The sequence below is a fragment of the Mesoplodon bidens genome, assembly GCF_964165515.1.
Source record: "Mesoplodon bidens genome assembly, chromosome: 16".
In the NCBI taxonomy this organism is placed as follows: Eukaryota; Metazoa; Chordata; class Mammalia; order Artiodactyla; family Ziphiidae; genus Mesoplodon; species Mesoplodon bidens.
Window position 1 is genome coordinate 56,329,006 of NC_138173.1, and position 23,729 is coordinate 56,352,734.

Below are 23,729 nucleotides of genomic sequence, written 5' to 3' on the forward strand. Positions count from 1 at the left end.
ACTCATCTCCATGTGAAAGCAGAGGGTTACATTCCAGACTGGTGGTTCTCAAACTGTGGTCCTCAGGCCCCAGATCTGGGAACCTGTTGGGAATGTGTAGCTCCCAACCTCACCCCAGTCCTACTGAATCAGAAGCTCTGGAGGCGAGGCCCAATTATCTGTGGTTTAACAAGCCTTCCAGGTCAATCTGATGTATGCTTAACAACAGCTGCTCTAAGGTAATTGAACCAGAGAAGCTCTGGCCTCCTTAGCCCAGGCACAGGTTGTCATTTAAATTCAATACTGAAGACAAAGGAATAAAGTGAAAGCATTTATTGAAAGACTCCAGCTCCAGGAAAGCAGTAGCCTCACAGCCCTTCAGACAGAAGACCATGGGATCCCCTATCGATGAAACCAACTACCCCAGAGAAAACTAACCAGTTAAAAAGCTGTGGGCTACTTGATTGCCCTACGAGCCCACAGCACTAATCAATTAGGTTTAAGTGCCCAATCTTAGAACTGATTGCATAGTCAAGGTTGATCAGCTATTTGAGGAAAGTTTATTACAAACACCAAAACAAATAAGCAGAAAAACTAGGCACTCAAGGGAAACAGATGATGCAGGGACCCAAAGAAAACCTCAAAAATATGTATAATTAATGATCTTCAAAAGAGAAAAAAGGAAATGCTGCATCAAGGAGAAAAAAGTATCATGGTATACACAAGAAACAATTATAGAAAATAGCTGAAAGTTAAAAATGTGATCATTGAAATTAGTAATTCAATAGAAGATGTAATAGAACATTAAATCAGGAACTCAGAGCAATAAAACAAGAAAGTGGAAAATAGAAAAGAAAATAAATTAATTAAAAGATCTACCCAGGTGATCAAATATACAACAAATAGGGGCTCAAATAAGAGTAGAAAATGATGGTGATGGGCGAGAGGAAAATTGCAAAGCATCATGTAAGAATAGTTCTTGGAACTGAAAAACATAACCCTCTTACTGAACATCCAGCCCAATAAATGAGAAGAAAAGTCACATCATCATTAAGTCTTAGAGTATTAGAAATTTTTAAAAATATCCTAACCATTTCCAGAGATGAAAAACCTGGTCACTTACACAAACTAGGGAATCAGATTGATATCTGCCTTCCCAAGAGCAATATCAGAAAATAAAATATAGTGGAACAATGTATAAAAAACTCCTAGTGTGGGCTTCCCTGGTGGCGCAGTGGTTGAGAGTCCGCCTGCCGATACAGGGGACACGGGTTCGTGCCCCGGTCCGGGAGGATCCCACATGCCGTGGAGCGGCTGGGCCCGTGAGCCATGGCCGCTGAGCCTGTGCTCCGCAACGGGAGAGGCCACAACAGTGAGAGGCCCGCGTACCGCAAAAACAAACAAACAAACTCCTAGTGAAATGAAGTTCAATCTAAAATGCACTAGCCAGTCAGTTCATCAAGCAAGAGTATAAAAATGACAATTTCAAGTGTGCATAAGGTCAAAAAAATTTCCTCCTATGTAAACTTTCTTGGGGAAACCACGGAAAATTTATCCCAGTAAAGTAAATCTGGGTTCTCAGAGCAAGATTCCCAGGAGAGCAAGGTAGAGGTGCATAGTATTTTCATGGAAAATCGCAAACTGTTACCTCAGACAGACTCTATTAATCGAGGTTTGCACAGATTCAAGGAGAGGGGACCTGGATTCAGCTTCTCAAAGGGGGAGTGTAAAGATTCTAAAACAGTGTAGGGGACAGGAGCTATTATTGCAGTTACCTGGCCAACTATATTACAAATTGACTTTTAGAAATGAAGATTTGGTAACAGAAGTATGAGGAAACCAACATGAACTATATGAAGACTTTTTACTAATTCATCCTTTTTTTTGTTAGAGAGCCTCTAAAAAGAGGATGCAGTATCTAGGTGACACACATATTGATTGATGTATTCTTAGATATAGCCTTTGATTGGCTTTGACCCACCCTCTAGTGAAAGAGTCCTCTGTAAAAAGAAGGTAAGGGGCCTCCCTGGTGGCGCAGTGGTTGAGAGTCCGCCTGCCGGTGCAGGGGATACGGGTTCGTGCCCCGGTCTGGGAGGATCCCATATGCCGCGGAGCGGCTGGGCCCGTGAGCCGTGGCCGCTGAGCCTGCGTGTCTGGAGCCTGTGCTCCGCAACGGGAGAGGCCACAACGGTGAGAGGCCCGCATACCGCAAAAAGAAAAAAAAAAAAAAAAGAAGGTAAGAACTAAGCTTTAGCACTGTGCTCCTAGCAGAGTGCTGGCCCAGGTTAGCATTCAGTACATGTTAGGCATTTTAAAATCTCTCTCTCTCTCTCTGTCTCTCTCTGTCTCTGTCTCTGTCTCTCTCTCTCTCTCTCTCTCTCTCACACACACACACACACACACACTTTTGTTGCTGGGCCAGCCTACCATTTTGTAATTATGCAGTCTATTCGAGAAATATTTATTGAGCTCCTCTTATGTGCCAAAATTGTGTAATACAAAAATGAGTGAAGTATGCTCCCTCCCTTTTTGATGTCACAGAATAATGGAGGACACAGACAGGTAGAAAGATGACTGCAATGTGTTTGAAAAGGAGCTTTATCCTGGCCATAGTATCAGAATCACAGTTTAGAATATATAGTCTAAAATAAGATTTTCCCTAATTTATTAATGTATTTGTACAAAAACATATAACAACTAACTGTATCTATCTGTTGAAATGGATTTATTGAAAAGAACAAAATTAAAGGAAATTATAACTCTCCCAGTAAATAGGGTTACCATATTTAGCAAATAAAGATACAGAACACTGAGTTAAATTTGAATTTCAGATAAAACGTGACTAATATTTTAGTCTAAGTGTCTCCCATGCAATTTTAGGGACATACTTATGCTTAAATTTATTCATGGTTTATCTGAAATATAAATTCAACTGGGCATCTTGAATTTTATTGGCAACCCTACCAGTAAACCTAGATTGTGTGGTCACAATAAAATAAAAATATTAAGAATGTACTCTGGGAATTACAAAGAAAAAAAAAACAAAGTATAGAGCTTTGCTTATTTTGGTGTGATATAAAATGGGCTGCAATGTAGATTAGAGTTAGGTTAATACAAAGGACAGTTGTCTGAATCAACAAAATTATTGTTAAGGTTGATTTAGCTCTAAAGCAACAAACGTAAGGAAAATCAGTCTGTACAACTTTTTTCTAATCCATGAGGCAAATTAATAATAAGATCCAGGGTCATGAGGCAACAACTAATAGCATATGCAATTGCAGGCATGAAGAGTATTTGCATTGTCTTCCAAGATCTGTCTCTACTTACTTCTGTAGCCTAAGGAGGCCATTTGGATCATCAGACTCTGTATCTCTATATTAGAAGTAAATTATCATTGCTGCCTTATTTTCTTGACTTATAAAATCGGGTCAATACATTTAGTGAAAAAATTGGGAAAAAACATAGCAGGTTAGAAATGTGACCAAATGGACTTGAAATCAAACATAGCCATCTTCTCTCTCTTGTAATCAGAAATACTCCAGGCTCAGAAAACTGTCTTATATCTCTGCATAAATTGAAGCAGTGAAAAATTTCAGCAAATGGTAATTTTATGGATTTACTACATGGCAGAAGCATCAGTGACTGTCTTAATAATGCAAGGCATAGAAAATTAATAAAAATCTACCCTAGGCCTGCTCATCACAGGAACAGGAGGGGCTGCTACCCCATCACAACCTTTTATGTCCTCTGAGCTGGGAAGACAAAGTCTTATCATGGTTATTGACAATCTGACAACCAACTGAGATGTAGTACGAGTCATTCCCATACTTGGAAAAAGGAAGCGTGTACTTCCTTGCAAGGTATCAGTGGTAGGCGGGAAGTCTTACTTGGGGTGTTTTTAGTTCCCTTTGAACTAACAGTAACATTTCATTTCTAAGTCAAGCAATTGAAGAATGTGGGTGTCCAAAGTGACTGCATCTATGGCAAGACCAAGACAAAAATTCAACTCTTGGTCCTGTGAAGTTCAATAGCAACTGTGCCTTCTGCAAATCGCTCCAACTGCCAGGGCCCACCCAGCAGAAAGGGAGTGATGGGTTATAAATACCGCAATGCTTATTGTAAAATGACTACAGATAAATAAGAGAGAGACAGAGATAGAGACAAAGAGAGAAGAGACAGAAAGTTTGTAAGCTTTTGAACCTTCCTCACTTTCTTATTTCAGTGTTTTTCTCCTAGGTTCTAGATAATACATGGAGAAATAAAAACAAAAACAAAACCAGAAAGAGCCCAGAAAGATCACCTTTCTGTACTTTAGAAGTCCTGGTGAGCTACTGGCTCAGAAAACACTAGACTAAAAAGGTTGGAAGGAGGGGTAAGAAGAAAGAGAACCAGAGTTGTGGGATCCTGGGGGGAGTTTGACAAAGGTGAGGTCAGAAACCAGGGACAATTGCTAGGTTATCTGGAATGAGTCTTCCACAGAGACAGGGAAGGAGAATCTGTAAGAGGTTTCACTCAGTGTTACGCAATGTATTACTTCTTCGGCATTTTTCAAGACAGCTTTATAGTGGTTACCAAAATAAATGAATAGATGCCATGTGGAATTTTAGAAGAGGGCAAAGAGAAAGTAGCACAGATAATAAAGTCAAAGAAGAGAGTGTCACAATATCAAAGTTGTGGGAAATCAAGTCTTCTAACAAAATCATTTATAGATGTTAGAAACACTGGATCAGATCCAGCAAAATCTTGATAGAAAAGAGCCAGAAAAAAAAAATACAACACATACATTTAAACTTGGTAATGTATCCACATTCCTCTGAAGAAGCTGAAGCACCTGATCATCTTTTCTCCTTCATTTGGAGTAATTTTCTTTAGGTATAAAAGTTTTATCATTCAGCTTTTCTATTAAACTCCTTCCAATGCTCCCCATGATTTATAGAATAAATTCCAATTTCTTAGCATAGTATTCCAAGTATCCTATAATCTGGTCCTAATATCTCTTTCCAGGCTTTTTTCCTATTATATCTACTCAAGCACATGTTTGTAGACTTCTTTTCTGATTCTTTATCTGTGTTTATCACATTCCCTCTTCTTGCAATATCCTTTCCGAATGGAATGGGTTTAAATCTGGGCTCCATTACTTCTTAGCTGGGAGGGCTTAGACATTACTTCATGTCTCAAAACCTCCTTGGTAAAACAGATCTAATAATAATGTCTACACCATAGATATTCTGTAAATATTAAAAAAAATGATGCAGGTAACAGACTTAGCACAGGGCACAGCATATAGTAATCAATAGCTGCTAGCAATATTATTTCCTCTTCTCCTATAAATCATATGCATCTTTATTCAGATTCATGGAATATTCTCCAGTCTGGACTTTACCTCCAATTGAAATGATTCTTTTGATCCTCCAGACCCCCATAACACTTTGCATATAGCTCCTTATGCACTTTCTCCATTCAAACTTATTTTATAAGGAGTTAGGGCATGTTGGGTTTCCCCACTAAAATTGTAAACTTAATTTTTGTTGGGGCTGCATTATATTTATCACAGTGCTTCCGTAACACAGCATATGTGGAGCTTGACATAACGCTAGCCACAGGGGAAAAAGTCAAATAGTCCTCATCTCTGCCTCCAGAAGCTTCTAGTCTAATGAAGAAATTCAGCCTTTTAGATCATCTTCTAAGAATGTTCGTTGAATTAAATGGAATCTGCTTTCACAGTGTTTAATTTTAAAGACTATGACCTTCCCAGTCTTTAAATAGGACGATGACTCCAAAGCAGGTCCCTGCCTCAGTTTGTTTGTTTGACCAAGAAGCAGAGCCTGAGGTGGGAACTACCGTGCAGATGCTTTAAAGTGGGAGTGCTCTCAGGAGAAACATGTAAGGAAGGGAGGAAAAAGTCGGAGAGGCCAGAGTGGTAACATGAGAAATCTAGCCACCTGATGACATGGGGAGCTCTGGGGCAAGAACTGTACTACAGAGGTTATCTTACCCAGCTGCAAGGGAGCTTGAATGTGTACCCCCGTAACCCCCTCCCATCAGATAAAATTGATCATGGCTGACTTGGGGGGGAAGATCCTCAACCTTTCTGGCATTTCCATGCTAGACAGGCCTCATCAACTGAGTGCAAGCATGCAGAAAAGGATGCAGGAGTGAGCAAAGCAAGTCAAAAAACCAAATAGAAGAGAGGGAAATGTGTGGGAAGGAGTAAGGGGTTGCGCATATGGAAATTCACATAATTGCTGAAGAAAGATTACTTTTATCGATAATCTGGACATTTGGAAAAGAGAGGTGGTTTTTTTCCCCTCATTTTCCACTGGAGAGAGAATTGCTTCTTGGAGACAAGAGCTTTGATAGTGCAAGTAGTTAGAAGTAGTTGAAGTTCCAGAGTGTTTGGAGACAAAAGGTAATTTATGTGCTAACGGAGGAAGGGGAAAGCTGTTGAGCATGTGCTAATTGGCTCAGAGAAGGGGAAATACAGGAAACTCTGCATATTTAAAATATGTCCTGTCTACTAGGTCCCCTACTAACTGCATGAAGGCAGGAAGTTTCAGGGACTGAAAAGCAGCGTCCTCGTAGGAGGCCTCAGTTTCTGGGGATTTAAATGTATTTTCCCTCCTCATCTTCCCATTTTAGTATTACTGAGGGTAAAATGCAGTTCCCACCAAGAGGCTTTGGGGGATTTCTTTCTGGTTTGCTTGTTTTCAGGTTTTTAATATCCATAGTGTTTTGTGTTTGTGAGTGGAACTCCTATTGTAATTCATTAGAGCCATTCCAGATTCTCAGCATCTAGAGCAGCCAAGAATCTTGTGGTTTTCTCTCAGTTGTCCCATCATGCACTTCTGGGGACCTACATGATAAAAGACAAAAAAGCATAAAGGAAAATCCTTTACATGTAGTTTTAAAAAAATCAATTACATAAGGACAGGATGAGAAATACATGGCTTGACTACACTTCCTAGGGGAAAATAAAAGGCCTGGGGCTTTAGACCACAAGTTCAATAAAAGCCATGAGTGTAACGCTACTGTTTTAAAAGCTAATGCAAACTTAGGCTGCAATGACAGAAACACCATTTCTAAAGCAAGAGAAATTATAGTTTCAGGGTTTTCTGCCCTTCTCAGGCCACATCTGGTTTATTGTATTCTCAGGATGGAGGAGAATAACCAGAGGAGAAAAGCCAGGATGGTGAGACATCTGGAAACTAAGTCAAATGACTATTGGCTGAAAGAACTAGAGGTTTTTGCCCTGAGGGGAGGGGAGATGTGAGACGGAAATTAGGAAGAGACAGAGAAGCTTTTCTCAAATAATTAGAGAAGTTGCACTGAGGAAAACAATTCAAGATTGTTTATTTTGTTTTATCTAATATAATATAAAAACAGCACTGTTCAGAATAAGGGAGAATGGGGCAGTGCTATAGGGAGAAAGATTGAGGCTGATTATCAGAAAGAACTGTTTGAAAATTATAAATGCTTAATGATGGGCTGGGCCAACGCAAAAGCACTGAGTTTCCTGTTACTGGAGGGGGTCAAACGCAAGCTGAATGATAGTGCGACAGGATCACAGCATGGCAAGAAGTCTTCTCCAGTGGGGAAGAGGCTGGACTCAGAATCTATGGGGAATCTGAGAGTGAGGTAGTTTGAAAATAACTGAGTGTGTTGGGGTGAAGTGTGGGGTGGGTATCATCATTCTTTCTGCAATTTACATTTAGTGTATATTAAGAGGCAGTCTGAGAACAATACACAGAAAGTTACTCTTTGATCTACTAAGTATTGTTTAAGAATTGTTGACTTCCTCTGCGCAGATTTTCTGCAAACTTTTTTCTAAATATATTTTTAGTCCCACTGACTTGTAATGAACCTGATAGTACCATAAAACTATGAATTCTAGAATTCATGTTTGTGCCCCAAATTTTATTACCCAGTATAATTTTTCTGTTGGAGGAGTGTTTAAATTACACCTGAAATCACAATATATCAAGGTCATTGCATTGTTTGCATAAATAACTGACTTCATCGCCATGGCTGAGTTGATCAATACAGTCGGAGCGACCAGTCTGGGCAAACAATTTGACCGAATTTCTTGAACAATCAAATCATCAAATATTTATTTATCTCTTCCTACATGCAAGAAACTGTAGGGAGACCAAGTTACTGATGATATGGCTGGATAAAAAAATAAATTTAAACCAAAAGTATTAATACTAGCATGGGACAACAATAAATCTGCCACAGGGCAGTAGAAAAATAATTAGCAAATTATTTACTTTGTGTATCCAGGAATTTCATAGAATAGAATCATCTTTAGAATGGGATGGTTAGATTAGATTTTAAAAAGGAAATGAGGTTTTTTATGGGATTTGAAAAATAGATGACATTTCACTGGGCAGAAGGAATGGCATTCCAGGTACAATGGTGTGAGGGGAAAAAAGGGGACAATGGCAGAAAACTTGAAGGCATACTCAAGAAAATAGAATAGTTTGGTTGAAGGCAAACATTTGTGGGAGGCATTATAAAATGGTGGTTAAGAACATAGCTTTAGGTTAAGCCCTGGGTATAAAGTCTATCTCTATGACCATGTAACTTTGTGTGAGCTATTCATATCTACCTGAGTGTCTCTTTCCTTGTGTGAAAAATGGAAATAATAATATCTACTTCCTGGTTGTTGCGAGGATTAAATTAGATTATGTAGCTAAAGCATTTAGCACAGTACCTGGCAGATTGAAAAGACTCAAAAGTCTTCTGTAAATATTAGTGCTACAGTCTGAATGTTTATGTACCACCAAAATTCACGTGTGGAAATCCTGTCCTCCCAACGTGATTATATTAAGGTATGGAGCCTTTGGGAGGTGATCAGGCCATGAATGGGATCAGTGCCCTTATAAAAAAGGCCCAATCAAGCCCCCTTGCCCCTTTACCATGCAAGGTTACAGCAAAAAGAGGGCCATGTAAGGAAGCAGGTCCTCACGAGAAACCAAATCTGCTGGTGCCATGATTTTGGACTTCCCAGCTCCAGAAGTAAATGTTTGTCATTCATAAACTACTGGTTTATAGTATTTTTATTATAGCAGCCCAAACAGATTAAGACAATGTGTGTTAATATTAATATTACTCAAGAAAGTAGAGTATGAAATAAAGTCTGAAGAGGGACCTGGTCAACAGGTTTGAGGTTGAAACTATTACTAAAGGGCATTGAGCAAGAGAGGAGAAGCAGGACAGTGATATTCTAGAAAGATGCATTAGACAGCTTTGCATGCATTTGATTGGTGGAATGGACTGGAGTGGGGGTGAGAAATGAATTAAAGGCAGAGCCAGTGGATAGGAAGATATTGACAAGGTACATATCTTATACTATAAGTGCCTGGATAGTAGTGGGTGGTGGAGTTGGAAAGCAAAGCAAAAACATAATCAAAAGGTATATAGGCACTATCCAGACACGGGAAGAATCAGACTTCTGAATCGAAGTTGACGGCCCAATTTATAGCTTGAAAATTGAGAATGTTGGCACCAGCAGTAAAAACCATGAAGTTAGGATGAGAGCCAGACTGGGAAGGAAAATGGAGATTTCAGTTTTATATCTATAAAGTTAGAGGTGACATCAAAATGCACATATAGAAATGACCTGTAGGAACCCATAGGTTTTTTGCCCATATTTGCCTTAGAATTCGGTGAAACCGGAGAACCTGTTGATCACACGGACTCTTTGTTTACACAATAATATGCATTATTGTTTTGATCTAAGTGGAAACACTGGGACACATTGTGGAAGAGGCGAGCTGCAGATTAAAAATGAAACTACCTCAGTGACAGCTGCACAGGCCTGGGTGTTTCTCTGCAAGGTTACTGACTGTGAGACGTGAAAAACTCCATGAAAAAGCCCACTCCATCTAGTTTGTGAATAAAAGAAACTCACAAACATTTCTGTGGGATAATTAATACAGATCACATCAAAACGAGTCCTTTAAATTGTCCAGTTTAAAGAGAAAGAGGTGACGGAAAGTTTTCTCTGTTCTGGAAGATTAAAAAAGAAAGGAAAGAGTTTTAAAAGAAAGGCTCCAGTGTGTATGTTTCTAATTACAATATTACGAACAAATGTTTTATAAATAAAAACAGAAGTTTCTGAAAATGTCCCAAACACTGAGGATGTATGTAGTGCATGGTAAATGTGGAATTTAAAAAAAAATAATAGAGAATAATTTAACAGGGACATTAATATCTAAGAGTAAGTTATTTTGTTAAAATCATTACTTTGAGAATTTACAGCACAAAATAGGAAATAGTCCAAGTGTTATTTATGAATATTATTATCCATCTATTGTTGAAGTTAAAAGAGTTATATTCTTTCTCTAATGGATCAAAGTTTAACATCTATGAATCAAGAAAAGAATATATATAATCTTCCTTGAAAATATGCTATGCGGAAGACATTGTATTCTAATATTTTTAAATTTTATGCTTGGTCTGATTGATAACATATGAAGGGTTGCAAAAAGAAAGATGTTTTTTAAACAGTGCTTCCTAGCCTCTCCTTTAAACAGGCAGATGCACTGTGGAACTTTAAACAAAAGGTTCATTAGTGATGTATTAAACTACACGAAAAATTATTACTTATGTAGGCAAAGTTGAAAAGTTACCACTATTTCAACAATTACTATTTTTTTAATACTTGAAGTTTGGTCTCTGTTGACAGATGGGAAACGATGAATACATTCAGAGTAAAACTACAGGAGAGGCAATAATTTATATTACCTGAGTGGTAAAACACTGCTGGATTTCAATTAGCCCATAATAGGCAGTCTGAATCACTCTTTTCCTCCTGCTTCTGCTTCTTGGACAGTACTACTATAAATGCAAAGTTCCTGGTCACACCATTAGGATTCCAGTATTACCCTGATACTTCATCAAATTTCCAAAGATGGCAGACAATAAAAGGGGGAACTGTAAACAAAATAAGGCAAAACACGTTTTTCAAAATGAAACAAGTCTTGTTTTGCTTGTACAATGCTGAAGGTGAAGGAAACTTCTCAAGCATATTTGCCAGCATGGTAATACAGTTTGGAAGACTGTTTTTTAATTAAAACCAACCAAAGTAAACAAATCAATAAATTTAAAGCTAGTCGTGTGTAATCTCACAGTACAATGAGTTTGAGGTCATTAATGTTTTCAAAGTGACAGAGCACAACGTGACTTCAGCAGCTTTCAGGACAGAAACTCTCAAACCAAGGTGGATTGGAAGAGATTCATCTGATGAATCAATTTTGAAATTCTCAGTAAGTCTCAGTGTAAATCCAAGTGCGTGAATTTTCTCCCCTTCTCTACACCTCTCCTCCTAGCTAACTGGGAGACGTTGACCATTGAAAAATCATAGCAAATGCAGGATTTGTTCAGGATTTCATTTATCAGGCACAAAAGGAATTTCTCTATGAGATTGCCAGTGTTCTCATAAGCAAGCTCTCACACACCTGGGAAGCGACACAGAAGGCTGGATGGAAAAAGGAGCTTCTCATGGCAACTAACCCATTCTCCTTTGATCAGCAAATAGCTCTGCTGTCAAAGGAGCTTGGGGTGATGCCTCAGGAAAATCAGAAGGTCTTGCTGGGCAAAGGAAGAAATAAAAGAGGCTAGAAAATCTCAAAGAACCATAGGAAATCCAACTTTCTTTGGAACAGGAAAAAGGACTTCCGACTTCATGTCTAACAACATTGGGTAGGTTCACTGGTTTTTCAATGTCCTGGGGCCGATGCTGGATCATTGGAAATTTCTTTAAATCTGCAAACTTCATGACAATTGCCATGAACAGTTTTTATGCAATTCAGAGCCTGCCTAATCAGAAGGTTCCTTGCCACCAGTATGACTATTAATGTAGGATGAGACACTCATCAATTCATAGAACACTTTGGAAGGTTACCTACCAACTGGGTGGCAAAATGGCACATTTTAAACTAGTAAGCAGAACATTTGTCCCATGTACGAAGTCAGATAGAGGTGTCATCAGGAAAGAAATCTGGAACACTCAGCAATTAATCTGTCCTTGTGACATTTATTTCTATCTTTTATTATAAGGATCTCTAGACAGACATGTTTTATCTCCCTAGTAGGCAATGTGCTATATAAGAGAAAACGTCCAGGATTACAGCTAGACATATTTGTGTTCACATCACTACCTTGCCACTTCCTAGCTATGTGTCTTTGTTAAGTTTTTTTTTTTAATATTTTAATGTGCTCATTTGTTTACAATGAATGAAAATGCCCACCTTGAAGGGGGTTTGTGAAGATGAGAGATAAGAGAGATCAACAACTAGAACCATATCTGGGTCACAAGATTTTTGCCAGATTTAATGCTATCTGACTTCCAAGAAAATCACAGGCAATCCTATAAGTCAGTTTTCCAAGGCATACGTAAGCACCTACTTCACCAAACACCTAACATTGCAGCAGCAGGTCCACATCAACTCAGTATAATTCCATGTGTGCAGCATTGAGACAGGGCAAGAAATGGGCAACAAAGCAATAGCAGAAAGGAGGAGCAGCTCTGAATAACCAGGGCAAACTATTCTTTTCTTGGTCCTATAAAGGTAGTTCCATAAACCAGGACTCGCCTTCTTGCCTATGGTCTAGATTAGCGCTGTCCAGTAGGACTTTCTGAGATGACGGAAACGTTCGGTATCTCTGCAGTCCAATATGGCAGCCATTAGCCACGCATGTCACCTGAGCCCTTGCAGTGTGGCTCATGTGACTGAGGAACTGAAGTTCTAGTTTTATTTAACTTTAAGAAGTTTAAATTTAAAAATCCACATATAGCTAGAAGCCATTGCATTAGACAGTGCAGGTCTAGAAGTCAGGAAAAAATGGAAATACGTTAGACACAGGATATATACTATGGTGACCAGGCAAACTTGGGTAGCTCGATCTCCTTGGCTGACTTATTATTTTTTAAGTTGAGGCTGTCATTGGTGGCCTCTGCTCCAACTCTTTGGTGACATTTCTGACTCTGCTGTTATGTCTAACTCTAATTTGTGGCTCGGTTCCCTCCTATTTAAGCCAAGAATTGACTTGCCTAGGTTTCTTAGGACAGTGTATCTATAAAAATGGGCAGAGCTCTCTCCCTACCGGTCTTACACTTTCTTAGTAGGCTCCCTAAAACGCATTCTTCTTTCAGTTTTTCTACATTACTATGATATACATATTAATATATAAATATAAGTATACCAATACATTATTATACTAATATGTGCTATCCTATATATTGCTACACTACTATACTATTATTACTATAACTCATGATTACATTTGCCGTTTCTTACAACCCACTCTGACACGAAAGTTGGAGTTTCCCAGACTGAGCAGATCCTAGATGAGTGGCACCACGCTGTGTCACATCCCAAAGTCTTTTGCTTTCCCCCACTGAAGCAATATGAAACCCAGGCTCCCACACCAGAAATGGCAGACGCTGCTTACTGACTGTGGCACTCTTTCTCACTGGGTTTTCATAGAGCCTCTGAATCCTCCTTAACACAACCCACTGATTGTTTTTTATACGTCACATGAAATATATTTACTTTCAGTGGCATATTTTTTTTTTACTCCAGAATGAGTTCCTTCCCATGTAAGGTTATAAACTCCAAGGCTTGAGGTGACCTTTGTCCTCATTGTTCAAGAGTCTAGGTTCTGGGAAACATGGTAAGTATGACAGTGCTCCTTCCAGGTGGCCCTTTGGGTGTGTATGAACACACAACTTCTGGCAGTCTTCTCTGGCATGGCAGAGCTTCACACACAAATTAGTTAGGACGTCCTCTTGGACTTGACCTGACTAACCAAGAAATCCTAAATATTAAAAAACCTGCCAAACACAGGTTGAAAAAGTCCCTTGCTGATCCTTGGCTAATGACTAGATATTTCTTGTTGGCTCTTAAGAAGTGAGAATTTCTTTCTAGCAGGATCCTGCTCCATTCACTGGCCATTTTAGAAATGAATTTCAGATGCTACTTGCAGTTCAGAAGCAGGTTCAGAAACTTTCTGACTCCCCAATTTAAAAGCTACATTTGATCAATGAATTTCTAGGTAGTATATGCCAATCCTTTGCATTTTAATCAGAGATAGGGATATCAAAAAGCACATATGCCTCCCCTAGACACTCTGAAGACTTGTGCTTCACTCTTCTAGAAGGAAGGAGAGAGAGAGAGAGAGAGAGAACTAAGAAGGGAGAACATGGGAAAGAGGAAAGACAGTAATGGGACTGATGTTGCTGAATGCTTCTTTCCGTTCTTTCTACCGCTTTTGAAAATTGTTCCCCAAATCATTCGCTCACAGATTTAGTCATTCGTTTTTGTTATTTCATCATTGGCCCTTGTTAGTTGTGAAGATTGCACAAGTAGCACATTTCTGAAAGCCCCGATGGCCATGTCCTCAAGCTTCCTCCCCAGTTCCTGGAATTTATGCCGTAGGACCTCAGCCCTATTTCTGTCTGTGGTTTTGATTCTGGCTCAGATTCTGAGTACAGAGACATCCCCTCTCCCTGGCGAATACCTTTTTCTCCTTGTGGTGATGTTTCCAGTCCAGCTTGAGGAGTCATAAAGTGCTATTAAAACAGTCATCTCTCTTCGTCTGTCCTCAGTAGTCATCACACAGTATTGCTATTGTCCAGGGGCTGGAGGCCGAGGCTGAAGCTGAATCGGAAAGTTGCTTTTAGTATCCCAGCAGGGCCAGGGAAAATAAATCCCTGAGCAAGAATATGGCTTGGCGTCAAGCAGCTGGAGAACCGGTCCGTGAACAGGGTCCAGGGGCAGATTATTTGGGTGAGTGTGCATGGCTACCAGACATCAGTTTCATTTGACTAATATGTTCTTTTCCATCCAAGTGAATGGATTACCACAGTGTCAAATAAATAACGTGTTGCCACATTTGGACCAACGAGAAAAATACTGGGTATCAATAAGCAAGTGGAATACCACATGAAAGCCCAACTGTGTTTGAGAAAAACAGGAAGGAGCCCTCAGGTATCTCGAAACGCAGTCGTGCTTCTTGTCAAAATGTTCTAGGAGCCAAATGTGTGGAGTCCCCACTGCTGTGACAACACTCTGGTGTCTGAAGCTCAATCAACACAGCCACGGACCCAAATTAAACCCGAGGTATTTGTGAAAGCAGCCACAAAGGTGGGACAATGGCTCATTAGCCAATTCAGAATGCATTCAGTCAACGCTCATTGAATGCCTACTGGTTGCCAGGCACAGAGGTGGCATCTGGGGGTGGCAGAGAGGATAACAAGGATTGAAAAGAAATAAAAAAACGAACAAGGCACAAACTCTTGGCTCACATTCTGGTGGAAGACACACACACAGAGAAGATCCTTGTATCATGCAGCAAAGTGTTATAATAGAAATGTGGGTAAACTGCTAAAGGAAGCAGGAGGTAAGAACAGGTCAGTCTGCAAGAAAACAGCATGGGGAACGTCTTCATGAAGTGATGACATTTGGGCTCTGCCTTAAAATATGTTGTTCGAATGCAATATTTTTTTCAGAATGTATAAAATGTACATTACAAACCATAAGAAATCTCCCCCGCCAAACCCTTCTCATTCTGTAACACACATCAGCACTGATGGTATTATGTAACTTTGTTAAAGGAATAATCAGAAAAATAAGACAGGAATAATAAACACTGTCTTAAGCATTTTACACATACTGGTTAATTCAATCCTTATGATATTTCTATGCTATAGGTATTATCCTTACTTTAGAATAGTGGAAATAAGACACAGAGAAGTTAAGTAAAGTGCCTAAGGTCACACTGTAAGTGCTCTTACACTGTGAGTGCTCACGGTAAGCGGTCACAGCGCTAAGTGCTTTAGACTGGTTCTCACAACAGCCTTTGCTCTGAGCTATGTACGATTATTTCAGGGTAGAGGGTTGAGAGGGTTAAGGACCTGAAGCTTAGAGAGGTATAGTCTCCTCTCAGAAAAATGTTTCAGATAGAAGGCTAAGTACGGCTGCTGGCTCAGTGGCACAGAAATACATGTGCGGTGTGTTTACAGAGGCAAATGAAAATATCATAAATATCAAGGGGCTTGAAATTCATTCTCTAGAAATGGGGAGACACTAATGAGAATAACATAGAGTTTTCTATATATATTTATATGCTCTGGTGGCACTCTGAATGGAATGGAGGGGAGAAGGGTACAAGGAAAGACTGCTCGATGGCTATTGAAATGATCTCAGTCAGGGTGGTGGCCACTGACTAAGGGCGATGCATCTGAAAGATATTCTGGAGGAGAATCAAGAAGATGAAAACCCTGATCTGGTAAGCGAAATATGGTCTGGGGAGAGAAATAAAAGCCAACTCCAAAATTTCTCACGTTGCCCACTATGCTGGGGCCACCCACCAAGATAGGAAAAGTAGAAGAATTGGTAGATTTTATGGAAAAAAATAACTGGTTTCGGTGGTGTGAGTATAAGGGGGCTACTAAGGGGAAGATATCCACTAGGCAACTGAATATACAGTTCTAGAGTGATCCATTGCACTATTTCTTCCCTGTGTGAGGACAATTCATTGCCTAGCATTTGGGGACATCCCTTGGTGGGATAATATTATTATAGCTGGCATATCTTTATAAGGCTGACTTGGCGACAGACACTTCTAACAATCATGTGTTAATCTTTACAACATTCTCTCTGCAGCACAGAGAGTGTAAGTCATTTCTCCAGTGCAGCACAGCCAAAGGAGTTCCAGAGGGCAATTCTTCAGTCTCCAAGCAGCATTTCCCATATCCATGATTTCAGGCTTCTGTGGCTAAAATTCCCTTTCTGAAAGTTTTTCTACCTATTCGGGGAACTGGAAGAAGAGAGAGATGCTGTGGATGGAGATATAGGTGAGGGCCTGCTGTGCTGTGAAATTCCTGCCCCTTTGACCTTTATAAAATTTAGTACACTTGTTCTCGACTCGAAGATTCTGCAGGACAGCTCATCTTCCCTGCCTCATTTTCCTCCTCTATGGTACAGAAGGATAACGATACTTGCTTCCTAAGATGGTTGAGAGGATTAAATAGGTTCCTACATCTACAGTGCTGATTCTTGGCTCAGGTACATGTTCCAGAAATGTGAACTAAGATGGTGACATTCTAGACAAGGAGCATGATGGTGAGGATGGCTACCTGTTTATCTCTACACTGTTTTGCTGAATGGTTTAGAGAAGAAATACCAGGTCAAGGCCTGCCCTTCTAAACCACAATCAGAGAGAAAGAGAGAGTAAATTACCACCAGTTGTCAAGATTTAGAACGCAGAGGTCTCTGGCCTATGCATTTGGGGAAGTAAGGGTAATCGAAACTGTGGTGGCAAATTGAGAAGCAAGAGAAAGGCCCCATGTCAGGGTCCAGTCCAGACAGTCAGAGAAGCTCGGTATCCCTCAGTTAGCCTTCAAGAGCACCACAAGAGATAAAGGGGTTGAGACGTTATGAGACGAGGGGTTAAAGGACATAGAAACCCAATGCTCTGGGCCTCAGGTGGACCTGTTCAGGTACCAGTGAAAGCCTGGACTGGGTCCTGTAAGGGGAGAAATTCTAGGGGACCAGCCCAAGCACAGACAGCCTTTGTTTGGACTTTTAAAACCAAGGAGGGAAAATGCTGGAAACATAAAAGACCAACTTGGACCATCTGGTTCTGTAACAGTCTCCCATCAACACGTCCTCACTTGATGAAGCCAATATAATAAATGAGGATAGATGCGTTTCACTCCTGTCAACAGCCATACGAGAGGAAAGATAAGAGAAGCTTTTGAAATCGTAGAGATCTTTTGGCTTTAGCTATTCCAGAGGCAATTAGTTCCATATGGAAAGCAAATCCATGCGGATAGATTTAACTATCAATTCTGTAGCCGCTTATCACGAGGCAGTATATTTTGTAATGCACACACAAAAGCTGGATCCCCTTACTGTGACACCTGCTTTCACCCAGACCAGGCAGCAATGAATTAGCCTTAAGTCTCCTGATATTCCACGTGTCAACTCACTTTAAGGAAACGAATTAATTATCCCTGGAATCAGTAATAATAATAAATTGCTTTTTAAAACAAACCGAATCGGGACAACACTACTTGCATGAGACTCTAACATGCTTCTAACACAGCATACTAAGTCCAAACATCTCCCCTTATGCCACAGGAAACAGCTAGGCAATCCACTGAAAAAGACTTTCAATCTTTCAGACATTCTCTGATGGAACTTACAGCGGGTAACTCTGAAGAAAAGACATTAGACCACAGATAATTCATCCCTTCACCCTCCTACAAGCTTTCCCTTGTAAGCATCCTGTTTTTATCCATTCTTCTAAGAGAGTTAAGAAAGAAGGTAGGGAGGAGGAAAAGGAGATAGCAAAATAAGGAAGAAGTAAAGGATGAAAAGAGAAAAGGGAAAGCACTGGAGAAAAAAGAGAAAAAATGAAAAGCAAAAGAGGAGGAGAGAAAAATCCAACCACCTCCTCTCCCTGCCCCCACTTCTTCCATTCTTTCAAGATCGGTTTCTCTTTCATAACTACACACTTGTGTGCATGGTGAGGAGACAGGAACAAGAGCCATGATGGCAGGAGGTGGCCTTGACAGGTCACACAGTTCTCAAAGCCAAGCAACCTCAAGGCTCAGAAGATTTCTGAAAATACCCATAGGACAAACCCATGGCCTTCAAGATTTGGCAAACAAATTCAACCCATTACTCAAACATTTTGAGCTAAGCGAAGTGCAGTGCATTTTGTCAGGCAGTTTCCCCTTAATTTCCAAACCCATGTGTATTTCCAAGGGAATGTGATCCATATGTTTCTAATTCATTTGCATTTAAATCATCATAATGCTGTTTTGCTGAGCTATTTGATGTCCAAGAAGCCTATGAGGCCTTTTACAAGCCCTTTTAAAGGCTTTCTCCTTTGAACCTGCAAGTCATGGTTTTCCTGTACAGAATGTGAATTAAAATAAAGAAAGGTTATAGTTTCTCTTCAAGCTAAATTCCTCTGTATTTAAATAGATAATAATAATGACAACCATTAAAATAGTGTGACCTCTGTGGCAGCCTTACATATAAATTTAGAGAAATCTATCGGTTGAGAAAAGTATGTTCCACCTTGTCCAATGCAGCAGCCATGAATAGTAGTGGCTGGATTCTACTCTGTTTGCAGAGTAAGTTGAAAATATTAATTGTTTTTATAACCCCCTGATTCTTCTGAAGCCCAACCTACTTTCTTTCAGACTTTGAATACATTCATGGATGTTTATTGTGACTATCCTACAACATTTTTAAAAGAAGTTTTGAATGTCTTTGTGCTCAAATCACTTAGGTCCTCATTATGTTTATGAAACATTACAATATTGATTTGTTCTTGAAACAGTAACAATCACAATATTATCTACCTTGTATTTAGCACATTGATATGGGCTGGGCACTGTACCGGATGCTTTATACACACATCCTAATTTAATATTCGTAACAACTGCAAGTTTCTCGTGATTGCTACCCACTTCACAGATGCAGAAACTAAGGCACAAAATTTGGCCAAGTTACTTGATTTAAGGAAACTTGTTCAAATTCACACAACCAGCAAGCAGAGGAACAGACATCTAGGGGTTAGCAATTACTATTTGTGTAGCTTCCAGAAGGGCCGCTGTTAAAAACAGGAAGGAGGAATCTGTGAAACGCAGTATAAACTTCTTTTGTTTATTGAGTTTCTACTATCTCCCAGCCACTGTCCTAAGCACACTGAAAAACAAAAACAAGCAAAACATCCTTTTACTTAAAGAGCTCTGAGTTTAGTGGTCTGGAAAGAAGTGCTTGTCAATGCAGTGTGACTATGTCCTTAATTAGAGACTGGAAGTTAGAGTGTGTAGAATAGTACTGGGAGATGGGGATCAGGGTTCATTCTGAAGAACCAACCATACACATAAACCACTTAGGACTAAACCTGTCCCACAGGCTTAATAGACATTGGTTTTCTTCTTCAATAAGGTTTGGAATTTGTCCTGAAGACAAGGACCAGGGGTTTTGTTTTCTTGGAAGAGAACTTTGGACAGCAGTGCAAAGAATGAATTCGGAGACACCTAAGACAGGGAAGCCAGCTAGGAGGCTGTTTCAATAATCTAGTGATGGATGGATGGCAGTGGGCTGGGGAAAAGAATTAATTAGAGAGAAACTTACATTTCACATTTTCTAAATAATTTTGAATCACTTGGCCTTTTAAGCAAAAAAGCTCATTTTGCAGTATTTGCTGAAAACTCAAATTTCTCTCTCATTTCCCAATGTAATGTCTATGCACTCGCAGACATACATATGCAGTCATCTGTAATAAACACTAGCTTAATGATCATGTAAGCAGAAATGCTCCTTTCTGGATAACAGTTTCAATTCAAGAATGATTTTACACTGGGCTTTGTCTTTCTCCATTGATATTGAGAAACTGATCTACTGTAATGACTTTTCAAGAGAAAAAGAGAAAATTAAGACCTCCCAAATAGAAAATGGTCAAAATCATTTACATAAAATAGTTTCTTTTCCCCATTGCTTCAATGAAACATCATCAGTCATACAAGCAGTATATATATTGAGTATGCAGAGTCATTGATTTGACAATCAACAGGTCTCAAAATATCTGCTCATCGAAATATCTCCCCTCACTTGTTAGTTTAAATGAGACTTAAAAGTGTTAGTTTACTTCGTTTTTTATAAAAAGGTCTTTGGGTCTTTTATGATTTGGGGCTTGGGGTTTGAGAGGTGAAAAGGAGTTTTTGAAGAGTAGCTCATTAACCTTCCTTGATTGTCACTTGTGACAATGAGATAATTGAATTAACTAATACACTCCAGTATCTTAAATCTCTGTTTTCTTTCCCTCTTCCCAAAGTCTCTCATTTGGTACCATTGCATTTACTACAATATTTGCATCTGTTCATTTCCCGTCATCACCCCTACTATAAACCTCTCACCTGGACCCTGCCTCTCAGCTTCCAATCTTGTCCTGTTATAATCTCTTCTCCACACAACCCCAGAACAACCACTTACAAAGGTAAGATAAATGATGTCACTTAAAACCTTTCAACAGCATGGCATATCATTGTTTCTCATTGTACTTATAAAAGTGAAACTTTATGATCCAGTCCAGCCCAGCCCCAACCACAGCTCACTGGCTGTTCCCCTGTCAATGAACTCCAGCAACCCCGGATGCCCTGCTCAACTTGCCTCCTTAGGCTTAGATCTCACCTCTGATGTCACCTCTTCAGAAAGACCTCTCATCACTCCAGATGAAGCACTGAGTGTGAAGACCCATGTGTGGGATTCAAATCAATAAGGGTCATAACCAGAATGAGTTAAACACACACATGTACATATACCTACAAAAACACACACATGTACATATACCTACACAAACACACACACACAACAGGGAAGAGAAATAGAGAGTTCAATGTACTCTTGCTTCAGTGAACTATCAGTGTACTACTGGATTGGAATATTAAATACATGTCTTGCTGGTTACAGCCCCCTACACACCTGCCCATAAATTATCACATTGCCTTCCTTGTTTGCTTCCTTCATTGCCCTTCTCACAATCTGAAATCTGGCTTATTTCTGTGTTAACTTATTTTTTGAGAATGTTAGCACCTTAAAAACAGGGCTTCATCTCTTTTACACATTTCCTTATTGCCAGCACCTAGAACAGCACCTGATACAGATCAAGTTCTAAAGGAACTTTTGTTCAAAGAATATCTGAAAAATCTTGTCATTGTTAACTTCATGTGTCAATTTGACTGGGTCACATCACCCAGATACTTGGTCAAACATCAGTCTAGATGTTGCAGTGAAGGTAGTTTTTTAGATGTGATTAATATTTAAATATGTAGACTCTGAGTAAAGCAGATTACTCTCCATTTTTGTGGGTGGGCCTCTATCAATCAGTTGAAGGCCTTAAGAGAAAAAGACTGAGGCCTGCTAAGGAGAAAGGATTCTGCCTCCAGACTGAGTCTGGACTTGAGACTGCAACATTAAGTCTTTCCTGAGTCTCCAACCTGCCAGCCTGCTCTGCAGATTTTGGGACTCATCAGCCCCCACAACTGCATGAGCCAATTTCTTAAAATAACTCTCTTGCTTATACACACACACATATACACACCCTATTGGTTCTGCTTCTCTGGAGAAAGCTGACTAACACAGATGTGTTGACACTCACAGCCCAGTGAAATTTACCAGCATTCCTCTTTAGATCTTTTTCCCTTTGCCTAGAACACTCCTGTCAGGGTAAGAGCTGAGCCTAACTCTCTCTTTTCCAAACCCCCAAACTCTCTGCCCCACCTTTGTTCATTTTCTTCTCCTCATCATAACCTTGCCACTTGACCTTCTGGTAGAAGAAACTTCCATAATTGCCTCTCACATCCTCCAAGCTTTCCATGTCACCCTAAGAAGGGCCTGTAACTCTAGAACTCCTGGTTGCTTTGATAAATACAATTCTTCTGTTGTTTTGATTTCTTTTCTCCTGCAAAACTTCTGGTGGATAAAATGTTCCATGTTGTTCCATATACATACTCATATGGAAGTAAAATCAGAAGAATATAAGATAACCACAAAATGAGTTTGTGCCATTCTGTAGTGTCAAGTATTCTACATTGAGAATTTTAATTCAAAAGAAGTCATAAAGAACATGTGTTTTGCTTTTTTTTCTGAGTAGTGTTTTTTTAATTTTTTTATTGGAATATAATTGATTTACAATGCTATGTTAGTTTCAGGTGTACAGCAAAGTGAATCAGATATATATACATATATCCACTCTTTTTTTTTTAGATTCTATTTCCATATAGCACATTACAGATTGTTGAGTGGAGTTTCCTATGCTATACAGGAGGTTCTTTAAAAAACTAAAAATAGAACTACCATATTACCCAGCAATCCCACTCCTGGGCATGTAGCTGGAGAAAACCATAATTCAAAAAGATACATGTACCCTAATGTTCATTGTAGCACTATTTACAATAGCCAGGACATGGAAGCAACCTAAATGTCCATCAACAGAGGAATGGATAAAGAAGATGTGGTATACATATGTGTGTGTGTGTGTGTGTGTGTGTGTGTGTGTAATGGAATATTACTCAGCAATAAAAAAGAATAAAATAATGCCATCTGCAGCAACATGGATGGGCCTAGAGATTGTCATACTGAGTGAAGTAAGTCAGACACAGAAAGACAAATATCATATGATAGCGCTTATATGTGGAATCTTAAAAAAAAAAAGGGTACAGCCACTATGGAGAACAGTATGGAGGTTCCTTAAAAAACTACAAATAGAACTACCATATTACCCAGCAATCCCACTACTGGGCATATACCCTCAGAAAACCATAATTCAAAAAGAGTCATGTACCAAAATGTTCATTGCAGCTCTATTTACAATAGCCTGGAGATGGAAACAACCTAAGTGTCCATCATCGGATGAATGGATAAAGAAGATGTGGCACATATATACAATGGAACATTATTCAGCCATAAAAAGAAATGAAATTGAGGTATTTGTAATGAGGTGGATAGACCTAGAGTCTGTCATACAGAGTGAAGTAAGTCAGAAAGAGAAAGACAAATACCGCATGCTAACACATATATATGGAAGTTAAGAAAAACAAATGTCATGAAGAACCTAGGGGTAAAACAGGAATAAAGACACAGACCTACTTGAGAATGGACTTGAGGATATGGGGAGGGGGAAGGGTAAGCTGTGACAAAGCAAGAGACAGGCATGGA